The sequence below is a fragment of the Vicugna pacos genome, chromosome 22 (assembly GCF_048564905.1).
Source record: "Vicugna pacos chromosome 22, VicPac4, whole genome shotgun sequence".
Lineage (NCBI taxonomy): Eukaryota > Metazoa > Chordata > Mammalia > Artiodactyla > Camelidae > Vicugna > Vicugna pacos.
In genome coordinates, this window is record NC_133008.1 from 25408384 (window position 1) to 25416378 (window position 7995).

Genomic DNA, 7995 nt, shown 5'->3' on the forward strand with positions numbered 1-7995 from the left:
ATCTCCATTTTTGCTACTGATACAGAAGCAGTGGTCTCCACTGAGGGGTGTGTATGAGCCACTACTGCAGCCATGGTGAGGCTGGTGGTGCTGGCATCCTCTGAGCTGGTGTGTGCTCTGAGGCTGAAGCTGGATGTGTTTGTTGATTCAGGGTAGGTGCTGGTGGGTAGAGAGTCTCCCTTCTGACAACTCCACTGATGCAGCAGGAGCTGGAGCACCCGGGGGAGCTGAGGTATGTTTCCCTGTGTCAGCACTTGCTGGGTGTTACTTGGTGATAAGATAAGCATGTTCCATTTACTGGTTGCAGCTTTGCCCTTTAACATGCTGGTGGTGACTCTCTTGGTTGAAAATGTGGTGGTCACCGTGACTTCGAAGCCAGAACAGAAAGATAGGAGGACAAAACGCTGAGCCAGTTGCTTCTAGCAGAGCCAAGCTCAGGAGATGAGCCAGCTGCAATTGTTTGTGGAGTCAGAGGTGAGCTGGTTCCATCCCCAGAAACTGTAACCCCTAAAGGGGTCAAATGACAGAGGACATCAAAAAATGTGCCAAATAATTATTGGCTTGTCCTTGGAGTGCTTGAGCTAGAAGCACCCGTGGACTGAGATGGAGACGTTGAGATAAAATCTGCAGATGTCTCAGAAGGAGAGGTGGCAAAATGGGCTGTCCCCAGCCTCCTGTCACTGTCATACCCCCTTGTGGGTTTTATATTGGTGGAAGCTGTAGAATGGGCAGTGACTGGGCCGCTTGTGGTCTCTGTTGTGAGTGTGGCTGTGGAAGGCTCCCTAAGAGAAGTCCTTTCCGTGGAGGTGGGTGTCAGGGGAAGGGAACCTGGAGACCAAAGAAGCAGGCAGAGGAATAGCAGAGGCTGAAACGGTGGTTGCTACTGAAGGGGATCTTGTCTCAAATTGAAAACTGGTCTCTGGCCAAGCTGTGCTTTGGGGCCGAGTGGAATAATTAAAGGTGTCACAGTTGGACACTAGCTAGCATCACTACTGCAGAAGCCCAAGCAGACGTCCTAGGGAGGTGAGATGATTTTGGAAGGGCTGTGCTGGTTGAGTTTGTGAATGAGGCACTGCTTCAGGCTCTAAGCTTACTCACTAGGTGGGATGAAGAAAACTGGGCTGAATGTGTACTCTGGGTGTCCACGGAGGGGAAGCGGTGGGTGGGGGCAGAGGGGATGGCCCAGGTGGTCATTACTCTGCAAGCAGAGTTCTCAAGTTGAGACACAGATGGATTCAAAGATTCTTTTGTTTCCTCTCCAGTAATAAATAGGCGAAGGTTGGTCTCTACTGAGGAGGAGGGGGTAAATAGAGGAAATCTAGATTTCATTTCAGGAACGCTGACAAAGCTGAAGGTGTCAGGACCAGCTGACTCTATCAGAGCTAAGCTGCTGGCTGCAGGGACGCTGGGTGAGTCTGTCGTAGCAGGGCAGGTGCTCGGCATGAGAACGTTCCTACCTGTACCTTCCACTGGTGGAGATGAGTGGACCAGAGGAGAAGCTGTACTTCTGACTCTTTGAGTGCTGGTTTCTGCATCATTTAGTGTTCTGGAAAGAGCAAAAGTTGAGCTGGGCTCTGTTTTTGCCATGGTCCCAGGGATCCTTGTGTCCAAGGAGGAGGTGACGGGATGGTCTGAAGACGTGCTGAACCATGACTCTGTATCATCAGGAACTGAGGCGGACAGCAACGGAGGACCGCTGGTGCGTATCGTGATGTCTCCTGCAGGGCTCGTGTCAGGAGAAAAGTGATACCCAGGGAGTGATGGAGTCACATCCCACCTGGTTCCCTCCCAGGAATCTGCAGTCCCTGTAGTTGATGTCTCAGATATTTCAGTAGAACCCTTGCTGGAGGATGAGTCTGTCCCTCCCGGAGCACTTGAGCCAGCAGCCCATGTGATCACCTCTGTAGACAAGGACTCTGGAGCACCGGTGATGTCCAGGGTCACATCTGTGGCTGTTTCAGGTGACTCTGAGGCTGTGACACTTAGGTCTGTTGTATCCTGGCTGATCCCCTCGCTGCTGCTGCCTGAAACTAAGATTTCAGTAGAGGGAGTAAACTCACCAGTGATTGGACCATATGTGGCCTCTAGGGTGGGTGGGGCTGAAGGCGTTTCTCTGGGGGATGTTATTTCAGTGAAGCTTGTGCTTGGGGCGGTGGAGTCAGGTACCACCCAGGTAGCAGGGACCGTGGTGACAGGACTTGCCTCATTGGACGATGATTCCACTCCAGGACTTGTGTCTGTCCTCCTGGAGAGCTGGGGTCCTGTTAAGTGTTGACTTGTGCCTGCACTGGTCCAGGATGCTTTGGCTTGGGCACTGGAAGTAGACGTCTGGGAGAAGTCAGAGCTCTCAGGTAGGGATGTGCTGGGGCTGTGCATTTCAGACGTGGTAGGGGGCACTGTGAGCGCCACCCCTGGGCGTGCTCTGGAGACCCGAGCTGCACTTGTGTGTTCGCTGTCAGCGGTGCTGGCAACTGGGGAGGGGGCAGAGGTGGTAGCCCAGCTGTCCTCCCTGCTAGGGGTCCCGGGCTCAGACAGAGCCGTAGACGCAGGCAGACTTTCCACAGTCACCTCTGCAGTCGTGGGTGGGTGGACGCTGGTCTTGTCTGGGACAGAGGTGGTAGATGGAGGTGTGGTTTTCACTCCTGAAACCCCGGTGACACTGAAGTTGGCAGGAATCCCCCGTTCTTCAGACGTCGAAGTACTGGTGGTGCTGATGCCGGCTGAGTCTCTGGCTCCCGTGTATGTGGAATTCTTCAGTGTGGTTTCAGTGGTGCTGCCCAGTGTTATGGGCGGGGTGGTCACCGCTGTCACAGTGGGGCCTGCGGGTTCAAGTAGGGATGGGTCATCATTTGCTCTTTGGTCTAAAAGTCTAAAAACGGTCCTCTGAGGGGGGTTGGCTGCTGCTGGCCTACGGGGCTCCTGCAATTGTGTGTGTGTGTGTGTGTGTGTGTGTGTGATGCGAGATGTAGTGGGGACATCTCTGGGTGTCTGCTGGATGAAGCCGTGTCTGTAGGAGTATAGGAGTTTGGGGGAGGTGGGGCAACTCCTTTGATCAAGAATACATAAATTTTGGGGGGAGGGTATATAGCCCAGTGGTAGAGCCTGTGCTTAGCATGCATGGTCTTGGGTTCAATCCCCAGTACCTCCATTAAAAATAAATAAACCTAATTACCTCCCCCCAAAAGGATGTAAGATTATGTAATAAGATTAAAATTTATATTTAAAAAGAGAATCCATAAATTTGGGCAAGAGAAACAGGAGGGTGTTGGAAGCACAGAAAATTCCCTAAACTGAAAGTTCCCTCCATCAGATCTTTCAATGGATCCTCACTGCCTATAGGACAGAGTTCGTTAGTGTATCATTGCCCTTAATGATCCATCTCCTTGTCTCTCTAACCTGGAGGTTCTCAACCAGGTATGACTGTTCACTCCAGAGAGTATGTATCAACTACGCATGTTCCGTTGTCACAGCTAGTGGCACTCTACTTCCTTCTAGTGGTCAGAAGCAGGGATGCCAACTGCCCTATAATGCAAAGAATTACCTGGCCCCGTGTCAGTGCTGAGGCCGAGCATCCTTGCTCCAGTCTTACCTACGACATCCATCCACTTGTCTTTTTAAAGCCACGGTGACATTGTTACACTTCCCCAGCCAAACTTCCTAATTCTTCACTCAGCTTTCCCTTCTCTCTGCAATCATCACAATGCCCTTTTCACAGATCAACACCTAGTCATCATTTACGGTTCAGCTTTAGTTATTCTATTCATTCTTCTGTCTCTACTGAGTTTTCTAAGTATTCTACGATGAGCATACATTATTGGCATCTTAACGATGCCTTTTTTTCTCTTTGCTGAAGACAAAGTTAATACCAGCTCATTTTAGAACATTAGGAGTTTTCAGGAAAGTCTGAGAAGGACAGTAAACATCACTGCTCATTTGTTTTCTTCTACAAAGTTCATTACAAAATTACACGGATCTAGTTTTTAATTTTTGTGTGGCTGTCCAGTTTTCCCATCACCATCTATTGAAGAGACTATCCTTTCTCTATTTTATGTTCTTTGCTCCTTTGTTTTAAATTAATTGTTCATGAATGTGTGGGTTTATTTCTAGGCACTCAGTTCTGTTCATTGGTCCTTAAGTCTGTTTTTCTGCCAATACCATGCTATTCTGATTATGATAGCTTTGTAATAAAGTTTGAAATCAGTGATTGTGATATCTCTGGCTTTGTTCCTTTTTCTCAAGATTGCTTTGATTATACAGGGTTCCATGTAAATTTTAGGACTTTTTTGATCTATTTCTGTGAAAAAAATGTCATTGGAATTTTGGTAGGGACTGCACTGAACCCTCCAACACTGTTGGTGGGAATGTAAAGTGGTGCAGTCACTATGAAAAACAGTACGACAATTACTTAAAAAATTAAGAATAAAAAAAATTAAGAATAGAAACACCATATGACCCAGCTATTTCATTTCTGGGCATTTATCCCAAGAATACAAAAAGACTAATTTGAAAAGATCTCTGCTCCCCTATGCTCATCGCAGCATTATTTACAATAGCCAAGATGTGGAAACAACCTAAGTGCCCATCAATGAACGAAAGGACAAAGAATGTGTGCAGAAAATAGCAGGCACTCGATGAATGGAAGGGCACAGAAGCCAGCGTGAGGGAGCCTCAAAGGCCAACTGGGGACACTTTGAGCATCAAGAGAGTCACAACAGTAATTGACTGTAACACACTGAAAACTTAAAAATCCATGAGTCCAAACTGATGAGAGACACAGACAGAGCTCTCTCGTCCCTTCTGCCATGTGAGGATAAGCCACGCAGTCCACAGTATTTTTGTTACAGCAGCCCGGATAAACTGAGACAAGGGGGACAGGTGTCTCCCTATCTCACTCCAGTGTTGCCAGGAATACCTCTTTGTTTGGTTCCATCCACCCTGCCAGGTCCCAGATGCCACAGGCCTGGTCCTCCCTCCCCTGCAGGCAAACTGCAGGCTCTCCCACCCCTTGAGCTGAGGACCCACCCTTGCTCATAAGTAGCAGGGTGCAACCAGACACATAAGGCTTCCCTTGGGGTGGCAGTTGGGGGCAAGAGCCCCCAGACCCCTGGGGATCTTGCAGGAGTTTGTTCTTGATACCCTGAAAGATGGTGGCTAGCAGGACCCTACGGCTACACTGATCCTTAACTATAATAATAGGTTTGACAAGATGATGAAGATCGAACAAAAAAGAAATACAAGCAAAAATGAAACTGCCTGTGAAGACAAGGGTAATCAATCTAGGAAGTAGGGAGTCTCAGACAGCCCAGAAGAGATCCTGAAACAGGAATGCAGCCAGAATTCAGAATTTCTGCTCACGCGCCCAGGGGAAAGCTGCCCGCCCACACCGCCCAGCACAAGGCAGAGGGCAGAGGCTCATTCCTTGTAAACTGAGTGATGCTGGGAGGCGGCGGAGCCCAGGGCTTACCCCTCACCCAGCTGGGTCTCCCCAGCATGGGGGCGGGGCGGGCTGTGAGCTATCTGGGATGTAGGTTCGGGCATGGTCGCTGCTGGCACTCGTGTTTCTAAGAGACAGTTTGTTGTCTCCGGAGCATCCTTCAAGGTTCATGCCCCAGAAGCCATGTTCTCAGAGACACAGCTGTGAAGAAGACAGGGACTCAAAAAATAGGCTGGACATTGTCCCCAAGGGTGTCCCCAAACAGAGAAGCTGAACCCATGACAGAATTGGGGACAGAGCCCTGGCTCAAGAGGGGGTGCCTCTGAGTATCTAGTGGCCAGACCCAGGGGCTCCCCCCGAGGGCCCTGTAGGGAGGGAGGGGTTGGAGAGGAAGAGGTGGCAATGCTGGGTGCTTCCAGAGGAGTCTCAGGGGAGCTGAGGGCTGGGTTTGTCCTGGGGCTCTCAGAAGGAGGCTGCAGCTGTCAGAAAAGATGTTCTGCTTGTCTTCAGGCCAGTGCTGGCAGCTTGAGCTTGGGTTTTGCTTTGCACAGAAACTAGCATCCTCTAAGGCTGTCAGGGCATCTGTCACGACTTTGGGGAATGAGGTGGTAGACCAGTAGTTCTCACCAAGTGAGGTTTGGTTTTTTTGTTTTTTGTTTTTTTGGGGTTTTTTTGGCCTCTTTTATTCATGCAACAAATATTTACTGCATATCTACTCAGACCCAGGGACTGTGTCAGAGCAGGCAGGTAGCTAGATATGGGCAGGCAAAGGTGCGCATGGGCCAAATGGCAGGAAACTACACATCTTGGAAACAACAGGGGTATCTGAATTGATATTCCAGGGGATCCCTGCCGTGCCTGGTGTCCCCTGTACCGTGGAAGTGATGGGGAAGCACGGAGCGGTGTCTAGCCTTAGTCCAGGCAGCCAGCCCTCCCTGGGACAGGAGCAGAAGTCTGCCCAGTTCGAACAGCCCTCAGCATCAGACTCTGAATGGGTCTTGGGGTCAAAAGCAGTTAAGCAGTTTCTGTTTGTGGTGACATGCGCTGGGGACAGTTCCAGGGGACACGCCCCATCGGAGGTGGTGGAACTGTCCTGTGCAAACCCGCCCACCATCCAGGCCATTGTGTGAACGCCTCACAATGGTGTCCAACCTCAAAGCTCTTCTGGGGCCGGAGCAGGTCTGGATGACTCAGGGCTGGGGCACCCTCTCCACCTGCTCCAAGAGCTGCAGAGAGGCCTGAGTCTGGGGAGGGGCAAGGAGGCGGCCCACACACCACAGGTGACCCCCAGGCTGCCAGTGTCCAAGGCCGGAAGCCCTCTCTGGACAGGGAAGAGGGACCCCCCCATCCCAACCCCTCCCCTTCAGGCCCTGATGGCCTCCGTTTCCCAGCCAAGCATTGAGGACAGTGCTTTCTCCTGGGATGAGTAAATGAACAGATACTTAAGTACCTGGCACATAGCTGACATCTGTTCTACAAACCTTAGGTTACCTTGGAAACCAGAGAGGTTTGCCCAGAAAGGCCTGACTTGCTGCCCAAGGAGGCAGCTGGAGTAAAAGAGTTCAGGGTTCTGGGCAGCCCCGGAGCCACACGTGGAGGACCTTGGACCCCCCTCCTGCAGCGGAGAGGGCCTCATCCCTTCCCCCGGCACCACGCTGGACTCGCACCTTTCCCTGAGGCCGGTGGGCATTCTCTGGTTAGCAAGGCTCTAGCTGACCCCCAAATGACCAACAGGTCTGCAGAGTCCCCCTGGGGACTCTGGGGATCCAGAACACACCTCCCCTGACCATCACAGGCCGCCTTTCTGCTCCCGCCCTTCCCCTCGGCATCCCCCACCAGGCAGCGCAGACGCGCTCATATCACACTGAACGACCCAAACCCACCCGGCACCTGCCTGCCTCCCGGCCTCTGCCCACGCGGTTCTCCCTGCCAGCAGTGCCCCTTCCCCTCTTCCACTGATCATGCATGTAGAGATCCTGCCAACCCAACACCATCCTGTGGTTTAGGCAAACTTCCCCCTTCTCCACGCCCTAAGGTGGCAAAACTTCTACTCGGCCCTGTACCAAGAGACCGGCCAACCCTCTGCCTCGCCCACCAGCCTGGAGCTCCTGGAAGCCCGGGGCTGGGACTTGCTCATTTCCCACCTGAGAGCAGAGCACAGGTACTGGGATCAGAGGTGTCAATAAAACAAAACAAAACAAAACAAAACCACCTAGGGAATGAATGTGTGAGTGAGCCAGTGAAAGAAGGAAGGAATGCCCGGGCATCTCTGATCCCACGATATTTAATTCATGATGCAGCGGTTTTGTGAACTGTCCCCAGTCCATCTGGAAAACGCAGCCTCACCTGGCTGGCTGTGGTGGAGGCCTCTGCCCAAAAGCAAAACCCTCCCCGCTGTCCCCGTGGCAGGGCTAGGGAAGCCTGAGGCGCCTGTCCTACCTACCCCTCTCCTCCAGGAATCTGTCCGACTCCTCCGCTGGTCCCAGCCCAGCCCCCGCTTACCTGGCCCACAGGTGAGGAGGAGGGTCACGGTCAGAGCCACCAGGCGGTCTCGCCGATGG